We start from the raw sequence: 27910 nt of genomic DNA on the forward strand, positions 1-27910 counted from the left end.
GAAATTGAACAATGTTGCCAATCAGAATCTACTGAAACACTCATGCAAAGACCTAAGTGTGCATTTCTAGAATGCTTATGTGCCTTTCTTGAGAAATCAACATCCTGGAACCAGAGCTTTCAAAAACTCAATTATCTTTCCCCTTTTCACTCTCAGGCTTAAACAGTGCTCCACAGGGTTAAAGAAACTGATAACTAACAAGAAGTTTTGAGCTTGTTGTACAGCAGGGCAGATAAGGAAAACAGCTTGTTAGAATTCTCTCTGCTTGTAACAAAACTGGTTGACTGGTTGAAGCTGGTTGAAACTAGTATGGCTGATTGGGATCTGCACAGAATAGACTTCTTGACAGATGAGGGACTTCCTCACATCACAGCCAGTATTTTCACCACAGGTTTCACACCAACTCCCTCCGAATTTGCAAAGGCAACCCATGAAGAAGCACGAAGAGACAACGGTGCCTGCTCAAGGGACTTTCCAAACTTCCCCTCCCTTTCCAACAATCATTAACCAACCCCGAAACCCCTCCTCCAGCATCTCTTCCTTTTAGATACTGCTTTGAGCTGGTAAGGGAAGACAGAATTGAGCCCATCTCCTGCATGGCTGCCTTGCCATTAACCTTTCTCTCTATAAAAATCCAGTGATTCGGTGTTTGGTTTTTCATTGTGTGTAGGCAAATGGACCTAGACTGGCTTGGTAACAATAACTGAGGACTCTGTCCACACAACAGTCTGAGAAGGCTGGCCAAAAAGAAGAAAATTCGGCCGGGTGCGGTGGCTCATGCTGGTAACTCCAGCACTTTGGGAGGCCAAGACAGGTGGATCATGAGGTCAGGAGATCCAGACCATCCTGGCTAACACAGTGAAACCCTGTCTCTACTAAAAACACAAAAAGAAAATTAGCCGGGCGTGGTGGTGGGCACCTGTACTCCCAGTTACTCGGGAGGCTGAGGTGGGAGAATGGCATGAACCCAGAAGGCAGAGCTTGCAGTGAGCCTAGAAAGTGCCACTGCACTCCAGCCTGGGTGACAGAGTGAGACTCCATCTCAAAAAAACAAAAAAACAAAAAAAAAAAAGAAGAAAATTCAACCCTTTAATGCTGAGTATTTGACTGCCTTATCTCATTAAGGATCTTTTAAAACAAACTTTTCAGCAAATTTCTAAGTATGCAAAACTGATATTTTCATTAGAAAAGGGGCTGCTAATATAATTTCTAGAGCAGACCATAGTCAGGACAGCCACGAAGTATTGCTGATATAGCAATTGTATCAATGAACAGAAAATTATGAAACTAAAATAATTCACTTATTTTTGGTTTCTTACCAACAAAATTTAAAAGTCATAAGGTTGTAACGGGCCTTGGTTTAAAAAAATCACCATTGTAACTCAACAAAATATTCAATGGCTATGTGTCTTTGTCATTAGCGAAGGTAAGGCAGGTAGGTGGGTAGGGAGATAGGCAGAAAGAAGGTAAAACTTATTGCAAGAGAAATGAAATCACCTTCATTTCTAGCTGTGTTGGAAATAAATCAGTATCTAAGTGACAATGCCCACGATCTATCAACTACTGTATTTTTGAGCAACAATTACTTGCCATGATTTAGTTTGGTTTCCATTTGTTGGATTGTTAGGCATATGAATAAAAATTATTCAACCGTATATTACTCTCTTTGTAGAAAGCCAACTACTTAATTCTCCACTATTTTCAAATAGCCGTTGCAATGTACATATTTGAAATTCATATTAGACCAAAATGTCTATACTGTAATAACTACTTATTGAGGATAAAATTTACATTAGAAATATTCTAGTCATATTCTGACCTCAGTTTATATGCTCTCATATCATAGTTTAATGGAAAAAAAAGCATACTATTCCATTAAAGATACATTTACCCTCCATAATCAAAAAAACAAAAGGGGGGTCTCAAAACTAAAATATTTGAGCTAAAGAATAATAGAAAAAAGTATCAGTATTACTCACTTTTACAAAATGTTTTAACAAATCTTTTTTTTATTCTCCAATCCACTCACTCATGAAATAGCGTTTTCCTACTGGTTTTCCCTTATTGAGATGAATGTAAGAAAGTCAATGATTAACTCTATCAGGCAAGTTGGCAAAGTGAAAAATGATGCTCATCAACCTGGGGTGAGTAGTCTCTCTCTACCCACTTCCAAAAGCTAGATGTGGGTGTCATAAAGGTGAAAGCCAGTAGGCTATTAAAGTAAATACAAAAACAGAGATGAGAAACCACTTGGATGAGAAGCTGGCAGAGCTGAAACACCATGGACTTAAAAATAATCTACCCATATCAGGCCCCATTCAGGACCTATTCAACCAGAGTCTTGGCCAGGGTAGGTATGCCTGTTTTGCTCTGTTTCACAAACATTTTAAGAGAAACTTTTATTTTTAGATAGAGTTATGTTATTTAAAATTAAACAATGTCTTATACTTCAAAGAAAAATGCAAAAATTCAACCCAGAAATACTGTATGTGATTTAAACAACAGCAAAAAATTTAACCTTGCACTTAAAAGAAAATGACATTGAAGTTATTAAGATAAAGGAACTGCTAAACTTAAGATCCGTATTTCTTTATAAGAGAAACTATTTCCTAAAAATCTACTGAGTGTTAAGAATTGGAAAAAGAGGTATGTTACACGGAACTTTTGAACTACATGTTTTGATTTTAGATATAGACAGATTCCTCTCTCATTTGTCAAAGTATATAACACTTACATTCTACTTGTATCATTGTTTACACTTAGTTCTCTATTTATTCTTAACACTTGACTGGTGCTATCACCTTCAACACTTTGCATACTCCTTTGCTTTCTGGCAATTTGGTTTATACCTCAGAAAACTTTTCTTCTATGATATCTTCATATATGTTTTCTGGTCAACTTTTTTTTGGAATAAGGTTCTTTTCTTTAGGGACATCAATTATGTTTTTTCTGGATCACCCTGACAATAATTTAAATTGCCTTCCTCTCTTCGGGTTTTTAACCTTTTGTTTTTTCTACAATTTTCTAAAGCTTTTTTCTTATGTCAATAACTGAATTGTCACACCATTAAGTTCTTTACTGTTTCGTATTTATTCATTAGTTTTCGACTGACAGTATTTTGTTCTCATTTTATTCCCTTAGTTCCATATTTCCCATTTCATCTCATTTTATTGTCTTATATTAAGTTTGAGCTCTTGCTTAAATATATTTATGATCTTTAGATCTGCACTTAAAAACACTTCTGTTTCTGGAGTAATATTTCCTTTAAGGCAGAATTCGACCTGTCTGGCACATTCTCAAGGCTCTTCTACTGCCTGAGATTATGGGGAATGGTGATCTCACTCAGCACTCAACTGAGAACATACTCCTGACAGTCTTTTTTGAGTTGTGTTCATTCTTCTGGATTTTGTTGGATCTTCTTTCTCTAACAGGTTCACTGTCCTTGTTCAAGGGATAAAGCCCACTCTACCACTGGTGCTTGGGAGGGGAGGAGGTAGTATGATGACCCTGGATCTTGGATCAGTCTAAATTCAAGGACGTTTTTTGTGATTGTAAGGAGGGGAGAGGCTAGTAGAGGGGATGAGAGAGATGCAAACAGAGGAACGACAGCAGGTGTATATGAGAAGAATACTGCGCTATCATTTTAGAGGTGGAAGTGAAAGCAAGGTGCCTGCCTTCCCACAGATTTTCACTCTCCACCCCTTGATTCTCAAGATCTGGGGTTGAGTGGCTCAGAGTGGGCAGCTAAGCCATCAGGCTAGGAATTATAGACAAATATCTTCCCTTGAGAACCAAGGCCCTGGAGTAGAAGGCAGCAGACCCTTGGGTTTTCAGAGAATGAAACACCTGGAATAGTTTTTTAAACTTACCCCCATCTTGATTAGTTTTAAATCTATCTATTAAAGAGTGACTGGGGTTATTTTCTCTTGTCCTCTTATCTATAGAAAAGAGCACAATCATCAAACCTTGTGGCTAGATCTACAACTTAGTTAAGAGGATGCACAGACCATAGTGCTTCAAAGCAGAAATAAAACTGGTATGAGAGGAGGAGACAGCTATTCACCATCAGCACTTGTGCTTTTCCATAATTTGAAAGGCAATTTGTTGTTAAGGTGAACTAAATATAAAATACATTCGAGGAAACAAAGAGAAAGACCAAGCAGTGGAAGGCAGCCCAAGGATTCACATGGAGCCTACGTAATGTGATCACTTCCCACCAACCCCACCAACCAGTGCCCCTGCCGACCCTCTGCCTCAGGGGAAGGACACTGCTTTCTATTCACCATCCTGATTCCAGAAATGCTGTCATTTTGTATGTTTGTTTGTTTTTACCAAGTCTGGACATACTTGGTGCACACCAGCACTGAAACACAACCCTCTCTCCTTCCACAGGGAGGACTTACAGTCAGATTGGGAAGGGAGGAGAAAGATTCAAAATACGAGTCAGCCAGCCACTGAAAACTGTATTCTCCACTTGTCAGTGTGCGACCGGTAGTGACTGAAAATCAGGCAGAAACTCTGAGATATCAACACATCAAAAATCCAAACATGACTTCATTTAACAGATACAAAGTACACTCAGGAGAGGGACCAAAATCAGCAGCACTGTCCCTGTCAGACCACTGACCTGGGCTTTGAAAGAAAAGCCAGCGCTCTCCATCAGTTAGGTAGTCAAGAACAGCTTAGAAAGACCACAAGGGCCACTTCAGTTAAAAAAAGTTGAATAGTTGGGGAAGTATAAGCTAAGATTCCTGGGTTCTGTGTGAAGCCACTGACACTTTATTTTCCAAGGCACAAATCTATTTATTAGGGCTTCTATGTTTCTTTGAAGAGCACCAAGGAGTTTGAAATATCACTGTCAGCTGTTTTTCAGGATTACTTCTAAAGAGTAACAGATTAAAAGCAAACAGATTAAAAGGCTCAAGAGTGCATCTTAGTTGCCAATAAGGTGTGACAAAGAATATTCTTATGGTAAGTAGTAGGGATGATAAACCACAACTCAGAGTGTGTTTAAAATCCTGTCTTGATTGAAGATGAACCTCCAAATAAATCTCTTTTCAGATTTACTCAGAGACATGCCAGTGTGAAAAACTTCAGATCCCTTTTGGGCCTTAGGAACACAAGTAGTACCTGTTTTCTAACAATTGAGATCATGCTCGGTCAGAAGGTCAAGAGGTCAGACAGGCAGACCATTCAGAAGGCTTTTTTCAGTAGTTTGTGCAAGAGTTAAAATGTTACCTTTCTTATTTTGAATCACTTAAGAGGCCCACTGTCACCAGGCAGTGACAGTGGGCCTCTTAAGTGATTCAAAATAAGAAAGCCTGAGAAAGGTTTGCCAAAGATTCTGCTGAGGTTTCTCATCTGAGCACTGAGCTAGCTTGGAAGAGAAAAAAATCCATTCATTTCCCATTCCACTGAATCTCAAACTCAACATACATGCACAGAATTGTAAACTGTAGCTGGAAATTCAGGACAAGATATTTTCAATAGGAAAATGGTTCGGCTAATTATGGCACAGCCACTTAACATAACATTATACATCCATTTAAAATAATTACAAAGATTACACAGCAATATGAAAATTATGATACATTAAGTATACATGCACATTCTCTTTTTTTCCCACTAGAGAGAGGTCTGGGCTAGAGGCACAGATCTGGGAATATGCAGTGAGAGGTGTTTTTCTAAAAGGACATTAATGAGAAGCCAAAGAGAATATGCTGTGGAGACAGGAGGTCTGACATGAGAAGGATGGGTAATCCCTACACTTAGGGGTGAGCTAGAAACAAAAAGAAACAAGGGGAAGTCAGAAAGATGGGACAAAACATGTGACAGCAAAACGGCCAGGAAGTGGGGGTTTAGAAACTTTTAAAAAGGAAGATGTGGCCAATAGTATTGAATATCACATTCAGATACGCAGATGAAAATTAATAAGAGGTCCTTGGGCTTGGTGGTCACTGGGATTAGGAAGACATCATTATCTCTGAAAGCAGTGTCAGCGGGGGTCTGGAGGTAAAAACCCTATCATACACCAGTAAGGAGTGAGGGAGGGCATGAGGACGCACAGGGCCTGCAAATAAAGGTGCTCTTCTGGGGATGTGGCTGTAAAGGAAAAGAGAAAGACAAGACGTCAGAGTCAGGGGAAAGGAGGGTAAGGGAAGGTTTCTTTAGGATATGGGAGGGTTGAGTGTGATTATAAACAGGTAGTGAAAGTTGGCAGAGAGAACCAGACTAAAGATACAAGACAGAAAATTTAATTAAATAAAACAAATGTAAAAATTAATTAACAAATTAAACAAATAATGTGTGATAAACAGGTATACTCAAGAAGCTACCACATAGATGTGGGAACAATTGATGAAGACGGAGGTGAGGAAATGCCTAGGAAAGTTTCGTGGCAGCAGCACATCTGACTAGAGCCTACAGTGACAGGCAGAGAGGGACAAGTACTTTCCAGTTAGGGAACGGCATGAACACGGTGAGCAGGAAAATGCGTAAGACTCACCTAAGAGCAGGAAGCCAACCTGATTGTTCACCTATTAGTAGAGTGGGAGATAGGATGGAAAAGGTATTCTAGAACCTGGTTACTCTGGGCCTTGAACACAAAGCAGAAGAGACTGGAATTCACTTAGCAAGCAAAAGGAAGCTACATTCAGATCATCACCAAGTTCTTCCCATTCCTCATGGAATGTAATTCAAGCATCATAACATGGCCAAGAGACTGCAGGCTCACCTGACTCGCAACTCTCCAACCTCCCTCTACACCATCTCCCCTGACTCACCCTGCTTCAGCCTGCGGTAAACTTTCTCCTCCTCGAACTGGCCCATCTCATTGCTACCCCCGGGATTTGTACTTGCCATCTCCTCAGCACGAAAAGCCCTCCCTACACCCAACTCTTAAGATGACAGGGTCATTTTCAACCTTCAACTCACCGCACCAAGGTTACCTCCGGGCTGTTCCTCCACTCTACCTAAAGTCGGTGTCCCTGTCCTGCCCACCCCGCCCTTCCTCAATTCTTTCCTCTTTACAGTCATAATCTAGAACGCCCTGTTTGCCTGCTTACATGTGTTCTTCTGCCTTTAAATGAGGATGGGCTGAGAGAGTCCACACTCACAGGCTCTCTAACATGGGCCCGCACCAGGTGCTCACATGAGGGGCAGCACATGAGGCCAAAGAAGTGCCCCGAGCGTGCAGGCAGAGCGAACAGGCATGAAGCCAACCCTCCCTCGAGCGCTTCCACCCTCTGAAGAAAGCCCTGGGCTTTCAGCTGATAGGGAAAGGGCAGCAGATGTCACCAAGGGGACAGACAGAAACACCCTGCAGCTGGGGGAAGAACAGAGGAGGACACCCTCTACCCCAGGGGAGGCAGGAAATTGTCCTGAGACCAAAATCCCACACCAATAAAATTTCAGTCCCTTACCGTAGGGGAGGGGCTAGAAACACAGGGACCGCCAAGACTGAGACTGGACCAGAAGATGGAGCGACCCTCCCCTCCCCGCCCAGAAGCCTAGCCCTGCCGGGAAGCAGCAGCAGCCCACTGCTGGGGCGGGGCGGTGAGGAGGTGGGTAGGGCCTCCCCCAGCCCACGGCGCAGGAGGCTGCAAGCTGAGCAGGGGCACTGGCACTGAGAAAAGTCCCCAGCGTCCTAGTTCCCGCCATAAGCACAAGGAACTGGCAGGCCATCGCCGGAAGAATTAAAAGCTGAAGTGCTACACTGAACATCCAAGCCTGGCTCAACCCTGGATGGGCAGGCTCAACTGCCCTTCTGATGACCTGACAGAACAGTGCCCATTGCCAGCCACCAGAAGCTACCCACTTCAGTAGTGAGAAAGAAAAGACACTTTTTCTCCGAGGAATGCAAGTCCTCTTTAATCAGCAGGCCCAGAAGAGGACTGAGATGTTGTAGTGTGCGACAGCAGCCCTGTCTTACTCTCCCCCTTGAGCCAAATAATTACGTTCTGAAGCCACCTGCTATGTGGGCTCTACACTAACCAAAGCCAAGTGCCATAAAATGCCACACGCCAGACACCCTAACTGATACCCTATAGTTCAAAACTGCACAGCCAATCACTAACCAATGTTCTCTGTAAAGCAATGACAATTCCTGTCAAACAACTTTCTATCAGTCCACCCCTTTTCCCCTCATCCCCTTTTGCCTTATAAAATCTGCTTGTAACAATGGCCAGATACAGCACTCTCCAAGGCAACTTCAAAGTGTGTCCCAGGCAGCTGTTCAACCTTGGCTCAAATAAACTCACTATATTAAATTTGCCTCAATTTCTTTCTTTAGGTCAATAGTTCCTACTATTAATAACAAAAACTAAATAAAAGTTAATACACACATACACACACACACACACACACACACACACACGAGGCACATGCTTTCACTGTCAAAGCAATCACCTCAGCCAGACTCTGAGATGACCCAGGTGTTGGAGGTCTCAGACAGAGACTTTAAAATGACTGTGTTTAATATGCTAAAGGATCCAGACGAAAAGGTGGATAACATGCATTCACAAATGGGAATTTAGGCAGAGAGAGGGTCAAATAAAATGCTAGAAATAAAAATCAGTGCAAGAGAGATAAAGAAAGCCTGTGACAGACTTATTAGGAGACTTGAGAAAACTAAGCAATCTGTAGGAAACTTACAGATAGCACAATACGAGTTATCCAATCAGAAACACAAAGAGGAGAAAAGCAGAGGAAAGAAAAAAAGAGGTAAGAAAAGGAAAGTGAGGGGAAGGAAGCAGAGGGAAGGGAGAAAGGTAAGAAAAAAAGAAAAAGAAAGAAAAAAGAAAGAATGAATGAAAACAGATAAATGCACTTGGGAGCCATAGGACAGTATCAAATAGTGTGACATATAATTGGCACTGCAGAAGGAAAAGGAAGAATAAACATGGTAGTAGAAATACATGAAAAAAATAAAGGCTAAGAATTTTCCACAAATAATGAAAACAACAAACCACACATCCAAAGAGCCTAAATTACTCATCTAGGATGATTAAGAATATGGATACGAAAGAATAAGCATAAAGAAATAAAAAAATACTGAGAAAAAGAAGAAAAGGGAGAAAAAGAATTTAGACATTATGTTCAAACTGCTGAAAACCAAAGATAAAGAGAAAATCCTGAAAACAGCCAGAGGGTAGAAAAACATTACATACAGAGAATAAAAGATAAAAATTAAAGCAGACTTATCAATGGAAACCATGGAGTGATATTTTTACACTACTGAAAGAAAAGAAAACTGTCCAACCCAGAACTTCATATTGAGAAATAATTTAGCTTTCAAAAATGAAGGCCATAGAAAGTTTTTTTTTTTTTCAGAAAAACAAAAGTCGAGAGAATTAATTATCTTCAGACCCATACTGAAATGTTAAAACTTAAATGTGGATCTATACATATAAATGAAGAGCTCTGAAAATGATAATAATAAAATTTTAAAAAGAACTTTAAGAATTTTTATCACTTCCAAATTTCACCAGTTTAAAAGACAATACAGTGTAAAGTTGAATTATCCAAGATGGCAGCACGGCAGGTGAAATAATGGCCCTGTAAAATGGCCACACCCCAACCTCTGGAACCTGTACATGTTTCTGTATGTGGCAAAGGGGATGCTGCAAATGTGATAAGGTTATGGGGAGATTATCCTCGGCTATTGCAGGATTCTTTCAAATTTAATTACACAATCCCGTAACAATGGAGACTCTCTTCTGGCTGAAGTCAGAGGTATTGAACAACCGAAGAGGCAGGAGAGAGACAGGAAATGAGGCCTGACCTGCCACTGCTGGCTTTCAAGATGGAGAAAGAGAGCTCCTATCCAAAGAACATGGTGGCCTCTAAAAGCTGGGAATGCCTTCAGGTGACAGCTCACAAGAACATGATGACTACAGCTACAGGACTAAATTCTGCCAGTAACCTGAATAAGCAGGAAAACACTTTCCCCTGGAGCCTCCAGAAGACAGACCTGCTGACATCGTCATTACAGCCAGGTAAGGCCTGTGTCAGGCTTCTGACCTACAGAACCACAGGACAGTAAGTACTGTGTCAACTGCTAAGTTTGTAGCAATTTGTTACGCAGCAACAGAAAATGAATACAGGTATACCTTGCTTTGTTGAACTTCACAGACACTGTGCTTTTTACATTAAGGGCTTGTGGCAACTCTGCATGGAGCAAGTCTATCTTGGCACCATTTCTCCAAACACATGCACTCACTTCTTGTATCTGACACATTTTTTGTCATTCTTGCAATATTTCAAACTTTTGCATTATTATTATATCTGTCATGGTGATCTTTGTTTTTACTGTTGTAATTGTTTTGGGGCTGCATTAATTGTGCCCATGTAACACAGTGAACTTAATAAACGTTGTGTGTATGTTCTCACTGCTCCATCAACTGGCCATTCCCCAGTCTCTCTGCCTCTCCTTGGACCTGCCTATTACCCAAGACACAACAATGCTAAAATGATGCCTACAAGTTAATAAGCCTACAAGGGCCTCTAAGTGTTCAAGTGAAAGGAAGAGTTGCATGTCTCTAGCTTTAAGCCAAAAGCTAGAAATGATTAAGCTTAACTGAAGAAGGCATGTTGAAAGCTGAGACAGGCTGAAGGATAGGATGCTTGTGCCAGTAAGCCAAGTGGTGAATGCAAAGGAAAAGTTATTGAAGAAAATTGAAAGTGCTACTCCAGTGAACACCTGAATGATAAGAAAGCACAACAGTCTTACTGCTGATATGAAGAAAATTTTAGTGGTTTGGACAGAAGATGAAACCAGCCACAACATCCCTTAAGCCAAAGCCTAATCCAGAGAAAGGCCCTAACTCTCTTCAATGCTATGAAGGCTGAAACAAGTGAGGAAGCTGCAGAAGAAAGGCTGACAGCTAGCAGAGGTTGGCTCAAGAGAGGCAGGGAAAGAAGCCATCTCCATGACATATAAGGGTAAGGTGAAGCAGCAGGTGTTAATATAGAAGCTGCAGCAAGTTATCTAGAAGATTTCGCAGAGATAACGGAGGAAGGTGGCTACAGAAACCAACAGATTTTTTATGTAGATAAACCAGCCTTCTATTGGAAGAAGATGCCATCCAAGGCTTTCATAGCTGGAGAGGAGAAGTCAATGCCTGGCTTCAAAGCTTCAAAGGACAGAATGACTCTCTTCTTAAGGGTTAATACAGCTGGTGGCTTTAAGTTGAAGCAAATGCTCATCAACTATTCTGAAAATCCTTAAGACCCTTAAGAATCATGCAAAATCTACTCTGTCTGCGCTGTAAAGATGGAACAATAAAGCCTGGATGACAGCACATCTGTTTATAGTATGGTTTACTGAATATTTTAAGTCCAACATTGAGAGTCACTACTCAGAAAAAAAAGATTTTAAAATATGACTGCTCAATGACAACAAACCTTGTCATCCAAGAGCTCTGATGGAGATGTACAAGAAGACGAATGTTGTTTTCATGCCTGGTAACACAACAATGTCCGTTTTTCAGCCCATGGATCAAGGAGTAATTTTTACTTTCAAGCCTTACTATTTAAGAAATTCATTTCATAAGGTGATAGTTGTCACAGACAGTTATTCCTCTGATGGAGCTGGGCAAAGTAAATTGAAAGCCTTCTTGAAAGGATTCACCATTCTAAATGCCATTAAAGCATTCATGATTGAAGAGAGGAGGTCAAAATAGCAACATTAACAGGAGTTTGGCAGAAGCAGATTCCAGTCCTCAAGGATGACTCTGAGGGATTTAAGACTTCAATGGAGGAAGTCCCCACAGATGTGGTAGAAACAGTAAGACAACCATTATTGAAGTGGAGCTTGAAGATGTAACTTAATTGCTGCAAACTCATGATAAGGCTTGAATGGATACGGAGATGCTTCTACGGATGAGCAAAGAAAGTGGTTTCTTGAGATGAAATCTATTTCTGGTGAAGATGCTGTAAATGCTGCTGAAATGACAACAAAGGATTTAGAGTACTACGTAAACTCAACTGATAAAGCCGTGGCAGAGTTTGAGAGGGCTGACTCCAATTTTGAAAGAAGTTTCACTCTGGGTGAAATGCTATCAAACACCACCGTATGCTACAGAGAAATCTTTCATGAAAGTAAAAGTCAGTGTGGCAAACTTCATTGCTTTATTTTAAGAAATGGTAACAGCCACCCAACCTTTAGCCCACCACTACCCTTATCAGTCAGCAGCAATCTGCATCGAGGCAAGACCTCTACCAGCAAAAAGATTATGACTGGATAAAGACTCAGATGATCATTCACATTTTGGGCAATATTTTTTAAATTAAGGTATTCACGTTGTTTTATTAGTCATAATGCTATGAAAGCCAATGCTCATCTGCACACTTACAAAGACTACAGCATAGTGTAAACATAACTTTGGTATGCACTGGGAAATTAAAAGAAAAAACATATATCCTGCTTTATTGCAGTATTTGCTTTACTGCAGTGGTCTAGAACTAAATCCATGGCATCTCCAAGGTATACATGTTCAAGGAGCCATTAGGTACAGTGCCTATTGGCTATTTAAATTTTAAAACAAAGTATGCAGTTCAAAAAAGTTAAGAGGACATAGAAAGTATGTTCCCTGAACACAATAAAATTAAACTAGAAACAAATAGCAGAAAGATACCTGAAAAACCTCCAAATATTTAGAAAGTTATCAATACAATTCTGAACAGCCCAGGGGTCAAACAGAAAGTCACAAGAGAAATTAGAAAAATCAAAATAAAACTAGCAAACTAAGACAACATGATAAAGAATACCTCTCATGCCAATGATATACAATAATCGAAACTAGATCCTAGAAAAATCTCCTCCTGCGGTCTGGGATAATAAGAGGATTCTTGCAATAGCCACTTATTTTTAATCACTTCTGTAGACTGTTCAGCTAACACAAGGAAAGAATAAAAATAAATGAAATATAAATGATGGTAAGAAAGAAAATAGCATTATTTCCTGATAATAAAATGGTCTTCTAGAGAACCCATAAGAAATCACCGAAAATCTATTATACCCAACAAAAGAGTTCAGTACAGGAACACACAAATATCAGTCTTTTTCCTTACGCCATAAATGATTAGCTAGAAAATACAATGGAAAATATTCTTTTATTAATATTAAAATATTAAAATACCAAGAAATAATTTTGCACAGAAAATTTTGAAGTTTTTAGTATGAGTTTTTGTTAAAAGCGACTTACATAATAAAGAAACACACCATCCCCCTGGAAAAAAATCATATTTTGAATATGCCAATTTGCAAATATCCAAGTTTTATAAAATTTCAAACAATAAAAAATTTTACGTTTTAAGAAATGTAACATGCTCCCATCTTCATTTGAGAAAATAATCATTCTAAATTGAACAATAAAATTCTGAAAGAAAATAATGTAAAGACAACTTCATGGAAAAGATATTAAATGATTAAGACATGTTTTCTCAAAATCAGATCAATGGTTAAACCAAAAACCCATAAAAAGGCCCTATCATATATACACATATGTATATGTACTTAGTCAATGAAAAAGGTGTCATATTTCAACATTTTTGGGAAAAGAGATTCAAGTCTCATACACTGGATGATAAAAGTAGAAGCAGATCTTAAGCAAACACCATGTACCAAAATAAGTTCAATAATTCAATGTAAGAAATAAAATCACAAAAAGAATAAGAAAACTAGGGATAAATATTTAGCTCACCTTGGGCTGGTATTACACTTTCTAAGCAAAAAAGCAAGCAAAGCAATTTGAATACATAAAAACTAAGGAGTATGTTTGAGTGTGTGTGTGTGTGTGTGTGTGTATGTGTGAGATTTTCATTTTAAAAAGCAAGTGAGAAACTGAGAAAGTATCTGCAACATGGAAGGCAAGGGGAATATGATAATGTATAAACAACTTTTATAAGAGACTTATAGTAATTAAGAATCAAGTAATAAAGTAATTCAGATGATCCTCCTCTCAGGACAACAGATTACCTAGACAAAATACAAACATGATCAGCTTGAAGGCAGTTAAGCAACAAAAAGATAATGAAAAGTTACTGAGCCAAGTTCCAGGAGAGGAAAAGTCCAAACAAGGGTGATCAGTATTTGGGGCTCCTTTTGATTAGGGAGGGTTTGTCTATTCAAAAGAGCAGCTAAAAGGCTGGGCAGTTCTGACAATCTAAAGGAGCTAAAGGTACAAATGACAGAATCCAGGGCATGCCACGCATGGAGTCCACATTAAAACCTGCCTGTTTTCAGCTGAGAACCTAAAGGGCTTCATTCTAGGAATAAGGGAGAATTGCATAAAGATCAAGCTTCACGTAAACTGCAACTCACTTTCAATGGCCCAAAAATCTCATACTCCAAAACTCAATTAAGATGAATCTTAGATTGTTAGTTCTCGCAGAAGCCTGGCAGAAGAAAACTGAAATCTTTGAAGGAAGATACTGTTAACTTAGGCTTAAAACATTTCTATAATTTTTAAAATAAAATGTCCATCATCTATTCAAAGATAACCAGGCATCTGAGAAAATAATTGAACATGAAAGAACCAACATTATGAACAGATTTCCAGGGGTCCAATGTATTGGAATGAATACACAAAGACTTTAAAATAAATGTGCTTACTTAAGGACAAGAACACAGAAAATTTCAGAAAACTGGAAGTATAAAGAGACATAGCAGATTTGAAAAGCCAAATATAAATTATAGAATTGAAAAAAATACCATAATAGAACTAAGATAGATTTAAGTTTAGATTAGAACAACTGAAAAAGACAGTTGCTGGGTGCAGTGGCTCACAGAGGTTGCCACTCCCAGCTACTCAGGAGGTTGAGGCAGGAAGATTGCTTGAGGCCAGAAGTTCAAGACCAGGCTGAACAATATAGCAAGACTTTGTCTCTAAAAAAATAAAGAAAACAAACAAACAAAAAAACCCAGAAATATAATCTGGGTGCACTGGTGCATGCCTGTAGTTCCAGTTACCTGGGAGGCTGAGGCAAGAGGACTGGCTTGAGCCCAGGTGTTTGAGGCTATAGTGAGCTATTATCAGCCTGAATGACTGAGCAAGACCCTGTCTCGGGGGGCGGGGGGTGGGGAAGGAAAGAAAAGAAGAGAGAAAGAGAGAGAGAGAATAAGTCAGATGAAAACAACAGAGAATAAAGTATTAGGAGACCAAAGGATACAACATCCAGAAAGTAACAAAACAAAGAAGGTGGAAAGATAAACAACGGGACAGAGGCAATAGGTAAGGAGATAAAGTCTAAAAATTGTTAGAAATGAATGAAATGCATGAATCTACAGATTCAAGAGCACTCTAAACCACAAGCAAGATAAATATAGAGAAATCATACCTGCACACATCACTTTAAAACTGTAAAAGTCAAAGACAAGGCCCAAAATCTTAAAAATAATTTTAAAAATTACTGGTAATTTTTAAAAGCCAAATTACCTTCAAAGAAGCAACAGACTGACACTTCTACACCAACAATGTACTCAAGAAAATAAAATGCCACGCTAGACTTCTATGCTTCCAAACCCAGCAAGAATATTTTCCAAGAATGAAAGTGAAATAGACCTTTTCTCATAAATGACACTTGAAAGAATTTGTCACAACAAACTTGCACAAATGGAAAACTAAAAGAAACTCTTTAAAATTATGAGAATATTGTATTCTATTTTAATTTATTTAGACAACTTGAATAACACATAAAATTTAATTTAAATTATAAATAAAATTGGCCCAAGAAAGCAAAAACTTGAACAGGTCTCTGAGGAAGAAAGTAAGAACTAGAACTAGATGTACCATATGACCCAGCCATCCCACTACTGGGTATATACTCAAAGGATTATAAATCATGCTGCTATAAAGACACATGCACACGTATGTTTATTGCGGCACTATTCACAATAGCAAAGACTTGGAATCAACCCAAATGTCCATCTGTGACAGGCTGGATTAAGAAAATGTGGCACATATACACCATGGAATATTATGCAGCCATAAAAAAGGATGAGTTTGCATCCTTTGTAGGGACATGGATGCAGCTGGAAACCATCATTCTTAGCAAACTATCACAAGAAGAGAAAACCAAACACCGCATGTTCTCACTCATAGGTGGGAACTGAACAATGAGATCACTTGGACTCGGGAAGGGGAACATCACACACCGGGGCCTATCATGGGGAGGGGGGAGGGGGGAGGGATTGCATTGGGAGTTATACCTGATACAAATGACGAATTGATGGGTGCTGACGAATTGATGGGTGCTGACGAGTTGATGGGTGCAGCACACCAACATGGCACAAGTATACAAATGTAACAAACCTGCACGTTATGCAGATGTACCCTAGAACTTAAAGTATAATTAAAAAAAAAAAGAAACATACAATAAAAAAAAAAAGAAAGTAAGAATACACTATTGAGGACCTACACAATACTTTCTCCTTCCCTCAAAAACACTCAAAACTTTCAAGTAACATATATTAAATGTTCCAGAATATTAAATAAAACAACAGCTGCCTAATACGGTTAAGTCCAGATAGATTAAAAAAAAAAAAAATAGTAAGTCTCCATGTGTGACACAGTCATTCATGCAGCTGTCTAAACTAGAAACTATCCTGGACTTTCGCAGCGAGTTACTACTTCCGCTCACTTTTTCTCCAAATCATCATTGTCACGTATGTCCTCTGGTGAACTCTGAAGACAGGGAAGCCAGGGTCTAGGTTCTGGCTCTGCCGCTTTAGCTATGTGACCTTGAGTAAGTTCTATTATTGAGCCTTCATTATCTGCAAAACACAGATACTGGCACCTCACGGGGTTGTGAGAATTATTTGAGATAATGCAGGCAGACAGATTGGCATTATGCCCAGAACTTCCATTTTAGTTCATCATTATTGCTTCTGTTGATATGATTATTATTATCATTATTAGATCATCAACACCATCGCTGGGTGCAATTGCAATACTAGGACAAAATGGCTACACCACTATTTCAGCATGTATATTTCTATCATACTAAAGCACCGGGATTAACACTGGTATTTTAGCTTCAGTGAAACCAGACGTTTAATACCCTTCTCATAAAAAAACTCATAAACATATATTTTATTTGATGTTTTACAATAACTTTCTTTAAAAAGCTATTATTCTAATTATTAAAATACAAAATATTTAAAGTATACTGAACACTATTAAAATAAAATGAACATGAAAAACCAAAATAATCATTTTATAAGTATATCCTTAAGAATTGACAACATAAAAACACTGAGTCACAAGTATATTTCTATACTAAAAGTTTCAGTTCTTAACATGCTCTGACTCTACCTTAAGAAAATGAGATCAAATGTATTTCTCTATCTTCAAATAATCTGCTTCTTGCTTGATACTTACAAAGATGCTTTTTACTTTGAGGTTTTTTTTGGAGGAATTGTAGTTGTATGTCAAGCTGTATTTTTGTTTCAAAGAAAACATTTCCAGAGGCAGTTCTCTTTGCTAGTTTCCTCATGAGGAGGGATTCAAATGCAGAATTACCTGTTATCAGTATGACAGCAATGTTCCTAGTCTACTTGTCTGGAAAGCCTTGGTGTCATTTGTACAACAGAAGTTCTGCTTTGCTGACTGACATTTCTTCTCCTCTTAGGGACAATGTGGGACTGGAAGAATTTTTTCACATCGGTACACTTTTCTGTTATTGATTTCTAATTTCATTCCATGGCAGTTGGAGCAAACTATATTATTTCAATCCTATTTGATTTAATGATCAACTGTTTTATGGCCTAGGTGATGGTCTATCCTGAAGAATATTCCATGTATCTGAAGAATAATGTGTATTCTGTTGTTCTTGGGTGGAGTATTTAGGCCTACTTGGCTTACAGTGTTGGCAGTCAAGTCTTCTATTTCCTTGCTGACGTTCTGTCTAGAAGATTCCATCCATTATTAAAAGTGGGGTAATGAAGTCTCCAACTGTTATCGTTGAATTGTCTGTTTCTCCTTTCATTTTTATGAGTTTTTGCTTCATGTATTTTGAGGCTCTGTTGTCAGGTGGATACATGTTTGTAACTGTTATACCTTCCTGATGGATTGACACTTTCATTATTAGAGAATGTCTCTTTACCTCTAGTAACATTTTTTTATTTTAAAGTCCCTTTTGATATTAACATAGCCACTCCAGCTTTCTTATGCTTGTTATTTGCACGATATATCTTTTCCTATCCTTTCACTTCCAATATATTTGTGTCTTGGATCTAAAGTGAGTGCCAGTGCAGACAGTGTATAGTCAGATCTCGTTTCTTTAATCTGGTCTGACAATCTCTGCCTTTGATTGGACTGTTTAATCCATTCACATTATTGATATTATTGACATAGCTGAATTTATGCCTGCAATTTCAAGTTTTGTTTCTGTATGTCTTGTGTCTTTTTTTGTTGTTCCTCTACTTCTCCTTTAATGTCTTCTTTTACATTAAGTGAATATTTTCACATGTAATATTTAATTTCTTTAATGATTTTTTCACTTATAGAGATTTTTGATTATTTCCTTTGTAGTAGCTCTAGGACTTACCTCACATCTTCAGAGTCTCTTTAGATTTATAGTAACTTAATTCCAGTGAGATGTGGCAACATTATGCCTATATAACTCTATTTTCCTTTTTCCTCCTTTTGTGTTATTACTGTTATATACATATTATACTTATAAATGTTACAGTTCAAAAATACACTGTTATCATTACTTAACATAAATATGTCTTTTAAACAAGCCACTAAGAGAAGAAAACCAAGTATATAGAGTATTTGTTATATTAACCTTCTTATTTGTCTTTTCAATAAGCACTTTGCCTGACTCCTGACAAGCACTTCACAGAAAGTGGTAAGAACAATTTTGTAACTCAACACAGGTCCTCTTTGGCTATGACATAGCTGGGCTAGCACAAAAGGTAATAGAAAAGTGACAACTGATGTGAAGTGTCATGAAATAAATACATTTTCTATTTTTATAACTTGCTCTAATGTTGTATAGCATGGTTTGTACAAAAGTAGCAGAAAGCTGAAAGACAAACCTGAATGTTGCTAACAAGGTAACTGACGCTGATGAGAAAACCAAATACATACTATCTCTCATCCAGAAGTGTTTTGGATTTCTGAATTTTTTTCAGATTTTGGAATATTTGCATTATACTAGCAGGCTGAGCATCCCTACTCTGAAAATCTGAAATCCGAAATGCTCCAATGAGCGTTTCTTTTGAGCATCATAGTAGTGCTCAAAAAGTTTCAAATTTTGAAGCATTTTAGATTTCAGATTTTCAGATTAGGGATACTCACCCTGTATTCTGATGTTGTTTTTACAGGTTTAAGAAAATCATTTAGTAGAAGGTTGATTCAGCCTTCAACTAAAACACTAGGTTTACAGAATAGTAGTCACATTTCTCTCCCCTGAGTCTTTTGGATTTATATCCTCTTGCTTCACTTTCACGAGAAAGATTCCAAAGACTTCAGTGATTTTTCTAAGAAAGTTCTAGGATCTTTAAACTTAGGATTAGTGTCCAGTCAGTGTTATGTCTGTCTCTTACAACAGTATACAGTAGTTGAATCCACAAGAATATAGTATGATAATGATTTCTCTAAGCAATGTGTGCTGTGGACCACTCCACTACTAAATAAATATTCAGGAATTTTGCAAGCCGCCACCATTTGGTAGGTTGAAATCATCTACGGTGGGGAGTATTTGTACCACTTTAAAAAATGCTATAAATTGTTAACTCTCTCCCTAGCCAACCCCTCTAAGCCTGTCCCAGCTAGTTCACTAGCACTCCAACTGACCCTACATCAGCAAGAAAAGGTTAAATTCCGGGCAATACTGTCTATTACCAGAACAGGGGAATGTGAACTCCCCTTGATTAACATTTCTACCACCAGGACGTTTGAGTTGTAGGTTGTAGTGTTAACACCAGAAACCTGGAATCCTCAGTTCTTCACACTATCACAACCTCCCACCAGGTTTACAAAGATGTCATGATATTACAAAATAAATAACTGAGAGTAGTCTTGTCTTCCTGATTCAATGAAGTCATAAGAAAGGATTCATTAGGAGCTCTTTAAGAAGGAAGCTTTTATTTTTGTGACAGTGACATACACAAACTGTATACATCACTGCATTAGATAATTTAATATGACGAAAGAAACAATTTACTTCAGAAAAGCAATCTAGATTACATATCTAACCACACTTAAGAAATCAAAGAAAGCAATAATAACACACTGTTTACAAATGCTGGCTGTTAAGTAAAGGAATCCATCCTTTCTGACACCTCTACCATCCATCATCATTGATGCAATAAATGTTTGTCAAATGTCTACTGCATGCACTAAGAACTGCAGTAAGCGCTGCACTATGACTGTGGTCAAAACTGTACAGGGGAAAATGTGAGGAGACCCTAGGCAGAGGTGAGAGGGTGAGGGTGCGGAGCAGTGAGTTGCATCTATGTTACGTTTTTTCTTCACATATGAGGGTCATGCTAAACAGTGACTAAATGGCTAACTACATGATGTGGGGTGGGCCTGCTGAAATAAACACACTCCTCCAGGCCAAAAACTCAGTGACATTTCCCTCCGGCTCCTGCTCCTTCACAGTGGGCTGGACTCCCAAAGCGTCCCTCAGGCTCCCGTAGTCCACCTCCCACTGCAGATCAGGCCATGCGTAAATGTTACCACATACATTTGTTTTCATTGCGATGCTTTTAAGTCCTTTTCTTGCCCTTCCCCACTCATCCACAGAATCTTATTTGCTACTTCCAACTCTTTTCTTAAATAAAATAATTTTACACCCCATTGCTTGGTGGTCAGGGAAAAATTCTAAGCTACATCCTTCAAAGTCTGATAAATTTCTTGCGTGTAGCATAGCTCTACAACATATCCTTTGCATAGTGAAGCAATAAAAGAACCCCACACTTTTGGTTAAATGATACTTTGTTATTTCCATGCTTTGTTTTTTCATTTTTTAAAATTCATTTTCTAGACTTCCTCCTAGTTCTTTATCTGCCTTCAATTTATCCTTCTCTCATTTTTATTTTTTACTATTTCTGCCCTCAAATTATATTCTTCAGGTTTACTCAACATGTCTGCTCTCTTCTCTGAGGAAACATGAGAAAAATAACAAATCTCTATGTAGGCAAAATATATACAAGCTTACCTCTTTCTTTCTTTTTGGTCTTATATAGAGAATACAGTAGCAAACCTGGGGAAAAGCCTAAATAGATGAACAGCAACACATATTATCCTTATAAGTCACCCCATGGCATTATTTATATAGAAAATACTGAGATATACGGCATGAAGTCAATCACCTAAGAAGCAAAGTGAAACAAACAAAATCTGGGTTTTTCTCCCCATACCACTCTTCCGTGAATCCGCAAATGAGCCTCTAGGATAATTTCAATCCTTTGTTTTTCACAGTCCTCAGGGATGCTGTCAAAGCAGCTCAAATCCATATGCCATTACCTTAATTATTTTATCTTTCTTGTCAAAAAATGTACCAGTGGAGATAAACATGTATTAAATATAATGTAAGACAAATTTTAAAAAACACTTTAATCCCTCTAAAATCAGGATGCATCTTCTAATCAATTATAAGAGCACTGTGTCATAACTTAATTGGCAGTGACTTTTCTCCTTGCTAAAGGATGCATAAAATCATTGTGCATCTTGCAATCAATAGCATTTTGAAGTCAATGAAATATGCTATTAAGTATGCACAAGAATGTGAGTCTTTCTATGAATCATCCTATAAAATTAAAATCAGGTTAGCTATTTAAGTCTCTAATAAATGGCTCAATAGACCATGATGAGTAACACTGTTAGGAAATATTGAGAATTTTTGCTTTCATATTTCAAAAGGAACAATGTTTGAACTTAAACACAGTAAGGACAGGATATTTGAAGACATTTATTTTACATTAATGTACTACAAAATGCTTTGTTTATGTCATTATGCAAATCATCTTTCATAAAGCTGGCAGTCTATCTGAAAGGCAATGATCTCTTGGGATTTGGGATTTTTAAATTTCTCAAAATACTGACGTAGTTAACACATGATACCTTTAACTTATATAAATGACACAAATAATTAAAACAATACTAATTTCCCTGTAAGTCAAGCTCACAGCATTCACTGTCTATTACACTAAGAGAATACTTCATAAGACATGAATATTTAAGTTTGAAATTTTAATAGTAAAAAAAGGAGATGACTTTCTTTTCTAAAAAATAAAAAAAAAATCTGTTGCTGTTTTCCCAAGGGAAATTTGTTAGGCACTGCTGCCAGTCTACCTCATGAATTTTTGCTCTACCAATTCGGGATTTATGATGATTTGGGAAAGAGCTGTATTAAAGCTTGCGGGCTCCTTTAAGGTTTAGACGTTTTCTTTCCTATTTCTCAGGGCAAAAAAAAAAAAAAAAAAAAAAATGGCTGGTGCATCACAACAATTCACTTAAATAAATCAATGAGAAGCACAAGGAAAAAATATGATAATTTTTAGGGCATTTAACATTAAGAGACTAGGATCTACAAATATTGTTATTTAAAATAAACCTCTATTAAACATGTTCATGAAAATATATTATTTCCTAATAATTAAGAAACCCAAGGACCACAACTGGATAAAAAATAAACTAGTTAATATCAATATAATATTAAAATAATAAAACTGCATTCCTTTAAAAATACTCTATCATTCAGACATCTCACAAAAATACTACACTAGCCTTTCCTCTAGCCATATCTACATGAGCTTTCATTTTGTAAACTGTCAATACCCTTCTAAGGTAAGCCTGTCAAGTTTTGTTTTATTGTACAAATGTTCTCCCAGTTTTAAAACATTTTCATCTTATCTTTTATGGTACTGACATTCTTCATTTTAATTTAATAAAATCTGTCCAACTTTTCTACTATACTACCTAAATTTCGCTATTACATGGGAAGGACTTTGTCATCCCTAATTACAAGAATATGTTCTTGTATTTTCTTAATTATACTCAGCAGAACGTTTAAGGAAGAGCGTCACTGGCAATAAAGCATGGCCTTATTAACATAAAATATTTATTTGAAATTAGCCTTCGTCTTAAAAAAAGTTATATGTGGTAATTAAAAAAATTTTTTTAATGAGAGTCACTATTTTTCACCCCCTGGAAACTCATTCACATTATCTTCAAAAAAATTAAAATTTTGTAATAATATCATTATAAAATGAATACAAACATTCATTTTTTAATGTAGAAATGTAGGTAAGAAACTAGCATCTTTACTGACACATTACAGAGTTCAGGATCCAGTGGAGTACCACTCTCACTTCTGACTTAGTCTCGTTTTACACAGGAACCTAACTTCCCTCAAGCTTCCCCAGATAAGCGAAGCACATTTCAGGGCATAAATCATGCCTATGTTAACAAAAATCCCACGTATCAACTGACTTTTCAGAGCAAATATGAATATCATTCATACTAGAACAGATTTCCTTACTCTATTTCTTAACCCATATAAACTACCTATATATATTCAGGCCCTCTTATTCTTACATAGATGGTGATACAGAAATTATTTAAAAAATAAAAATGTTCTGGGGCTGAAGTATATAATGTAAGAGTGATACCACTGCTGCTGAAAAGAAATTACTGGTAATGATAGTGGCAATTGTAGGTTCTTACTGTGTTATTATTACACGATATTCAGAAACAGAGAAGAAACAATTTTGGATATCCTAAATGGTTTTATAAAACAATCAACAACACAATGCAATTAAGTGAGAAATTATGAAAAATAAGTAAGATCCCCATCCATGTGGAGGAAAAAAAAAAATCAAACATGATTTGGGGTAGGGAGAGGGTCAGAGAAGAAACCAGCATAGAAAAGAATGAAACTAACAAATATAAAATTGTGTACGATGCATCTAAGCAATACTTACAAGGAAATTAACAGCTTTAAGTGATGCCAATAGAGCAGAATAAAGGCTTAAAAATGAATGAACATTCCAAGTTAAGAAATTTGAGTAACAGAACAAACCTAAAGAAAAAGACAGAAAAAGATAAAAAAGAACAAAATTTAATGAAACTAAAAAGGATGAAGCAAGCAAGTATCATGAAAACCAGACGCTGGCAAAATAAAAAGAAAGTAAAACAGAAAACTGGCAACTCTTATCAAGAAAGCAAGGAGAGGACAAATGAATGATAGAAGCAATAAAAAATAGACATAACTACACACACAGCAGAAATGAAAGAGAGCAAGAAAATACTATGACTGATTTTTTGCCAATAGATGTGACTGTTTAGATAAGATGGATAAATTATAAGAAAAATACAACTTCCCAAAACTGAAGAGAAAACAGAATGTTTGGATAATCCTTACTGTTAAGTACACTGAATTGGGAGTTAAAAGTCTACCCCGCAGTCCCTCCCAAAAGTCAAAATACGTTGTAAGATTTGCCTACAAAGGTACAATTCCAATATCAAACAAACAGCTCCATGGGAATCAGAAGCATATAGCTCTCGAATCATCCAATCAAACTAGCATAACCTTAAAACAAAATCAGGCAGAGAAAATTATAAAAAATAATAAAAATATAAACCAATGCCTTGAACATGGATTCAAAATTCTTCAATAAAATATTAACGAATCAAATCTAGCAGTGACTAAGATTAAACATCATGACCAAATTGGTTTAAAGATATGTAAGTCACTTTTAAACATCAGAATGAAAGAATGAAGGACATAGTAAGATCATCTTTACACAGAAACAAAACGTGATAAAAATAAATTTATGATTTTTAAAAATAATTTCAACAAATAAAAAATAGAAGATAACACCTTTAAGCAACTAAAAAATATACAGAATCTCTCCCCACAAAGAAAGATAGCGAATATTTTAATGGTGAAAAATTAGAAGCATTTTCTTTTTTATTTTTGAGATGGAGTCTCGCTCAGTCGCCCAGGCTGGAGTGCAGTGGCCTGATCTCAGCTCACTGCAAGCTCCGCCTCCCGGGTTCACGCCATTCTCCTGCCTCAGCCTCCCAAGTAGCTGGGACTACAAGCGCTCACCGCCACGCCCGGCTAATTTTTTTGCATTTTTAGTAGAGATGGGGTTTCATCGTGTTAGCCAGGATGGTCTCGATCTCCTGACCTCGTGATCCGCCCGTCTCGGCCTCCCAAAGTGCTGGGATTACAGGCTTGAGCCACCGCGCCCGGCCTGCCTTTTCTTTACAATCAGGAACAAGTCTAAGATACCAATTTTATTGGAGCTGACTGAGCAAGATAAAAAAAATAAATAAAAGAAACAATGATTTCAAAAATCAAGAAACACACTTTCATTATTCCCAGTTGATATGACAAGAAAATCTGAAAACACCAGCAATTTTCATAATAAATGAGAATCCAGCCAAATAGCTGGATATAAAATAAATATGCAAAAATATATTGCATTTTTATTTGCCAGGAGCTAGAAAACAATTTTACAAAAGAAAAAATCATTAAAATGAGGAAAACACTAAATTCTAAGAAATAGAGCAAAAAAAATTAAAGATTCATATGGAGAAAAATGACAAAAAACTACAGAAAACACAAGTATCAGAAATATACAATCTTTTTTAAATAGGAGGCCTGAAAACTCTGAATTCAATCAAATTTGAATTCAGTTTGCTCCGAATTCAATGAAACCCAAACAAAATTCCAACAAGCTTTTTAAAAACCTGATTGTAAAATTCAAATACATGAGCAAGGAACTATAGGCAAAACAGTTCTGAAGGCAAATAACACAAGGAATCTGCCGTACTGTACACAGTGTATACTGGTTACTGCACACTGTATATCAAAACAATAAATTGGTAAATAATTAACATACTGTGATATTAAAACATGGGCACACAAATTCACAGAACAGAACAGAGAGCTAAGAAACAAACCCACACAAAAATGAAAAATTAACATGAAAGAGTAAAAAGAAAACATACTAAATGTTTCAGGGACATTTAACAATATTAGCAATGGTTATCCACTTGAGAAAAAAAAGAAGCTTGAATCCTAACTTACACTACATTAAAAAACTAAGTATATTTTTTTTAAAAAACAAACTCCAGATGGGTTTTTAATCTGAAATGTGGAAGTCTTTTAGAAAAAAATATAGAAAAATATATTTATACTTAAGACCTCGTGGTAGAGAATAATTTAAGACAAATAAAAATACAAAAAAATGAATCACAAAAGCAAGAAATTAATAGGTTGACAAAATCAAGAGCTTCTATTCGCTTTAGTGAACAGAAGGCACTTTAAACAAAGTAAAAAATAAATCTGAAAAAGCACATAAAATGAATAAAGATAGTTATTCAAAATATATTAAGAAAAAGACAACTCAATTTTTACAAAAGGGAAAAATGATACTAGCAAGCATTTCAGTAAGGCGGAATACAAATGAAGACATGTTTGACATTCATTTTTTTTTTTGAGACGGAGTCTTGCTCTGCCGCCCAGGCTGGAGTGCAGTGGCCGGATCTCAGCTCACTGCAAGCTCCGCCTCCCGGATTCACGCCATTCTCCTGTCTCAGCCTCCCGAGTAGCTGGGACTACAGGCGCCCGCCTCGTCGCCCGGCTAGTTTTTTGTATTTTCTATTAGAGACGGGGTTTCACCGTATTAGCCAGGGTGGTCTCGATCTCCTGACCTCGTGATCCGCCTGTCTCGGCCTCCCAAAGTGCTGGGATTACAGGCTTGAGCCACCACGCCCGGCCGACATTCTTTTTTTTTTTTTTTTTGAGACAGAGTCTTGCTCTGTTGCCCAGGCTGGAGTGCAGGGGCCGGATCTCAGCTCACTGCAAGCTCCGCCTCCCGGGTTTACGCCATTCTCCTGCCTCAGCCTCCCGAGTAGCTGGGACTACAGGCGCCCGCCACCTCGCCCAGCTAGTTTTTTGTATTTTTTAGTAGAGACGGGGTTTCACCGTGTTAGCCAGGATGGTCTCGATCTCCTGACCTCGTGATCCGCCCATCTCGGCCTCCCAAAGTGCTGGGATTACAGGCTTGAGCCACCGCGCCCGGCCGACATTCTTAAATTAAACAAGCAGGAGGCCATTTGCCTGAGGCTGTCTCCTTACCTTGAGTTATGACCTAACAAACTGCAACCTAATTTGGTGTGCAAACAGAAACCTAATTTAGAGTATTTTTTTGTAACAAATCGCTACTTTGCAGGCAGTCAACTGATCAGATCATGCCCAAATACAGCAAACACTTCATCACACCCTACCCAAAGAAGGCAGATGCCTAGTTGCAGCCAATCAGGTGACTTCTCACTTTGCTTCCGTGTTCAGCCTCTACAAGCTTGCTGCTCACACTGCTCAGCAGAGCTCTCTGAACCTCTTCTGGTTCTGAATGATGCCTGATTCATGAATAATTCTTTGTTTAAATAAAATCTGTTAAACTTTTTGTGTCTTAAGTTTTTCTTTTAACATTAGTAATCAGGGAAACAAAAACCAAAGCAGAATAAAAGAGTATTTAACATCTATTCAATTAGAAAAAGAATAAAAGACTAAAAATACCTTGCACTTGATAGTACAAAATCAATTCTTGGACACTGATGGTGGGAATGCAAAAAGATTCCCCCAAAAAACTCTGGAAAACAACATAGCATCATTTTGCAGAGCTGAGCATCCACATTCCCAATATATGCTCTAGAAAACTCACACATAGGCACCAGGATATAAAAATATTCATACCTGCATTGTTTATGATAGCAAAAAGGTGGAAATAACTTAAATCTATCAACAGAAGAATGGGCCAACAATTTCATACAGTGCAATACTATTACAATAATGAAAAGTAACAGCTATGTGCAACAGCATGGGTGAATCTTAGGAACAACGTTAAGTGAAAAAAGCTGCAGAAGACTGTACAGTA

The 27910-nt window shown here is 37.5% G+C and overlaps 1 protein-coding gene across 3 annotated transcripts in view; it reads right to left on the reverse strand.

The window, feature by feature from the left end:
* The window catches only part of HIVEP1 (HIVEP zinc finger 1), a 155932-nt gene that overhangs the window by 45392 nt on the left and 82630 nt on the right, over positions 1–27910 (reverse strand). The gene's annotated exons all lie outside the window — the stretch shown is intronic.

Source organism: Piliocolobus tephrosceles, chromosome 5 (genome assembly GCF_002776525.5).
Source record: "Piliocolobus tephrosceles isolate RC106 chromosome 5, ASM277652v3, whole genome shotgun sequence".
Classification (NCBI taxonomy): Eukaryota; Metazoa; Chordata; class Mammalia; order Primates; family Cercopithecidae; genus Piliocolobus; species Piliocolobus tephrosceles.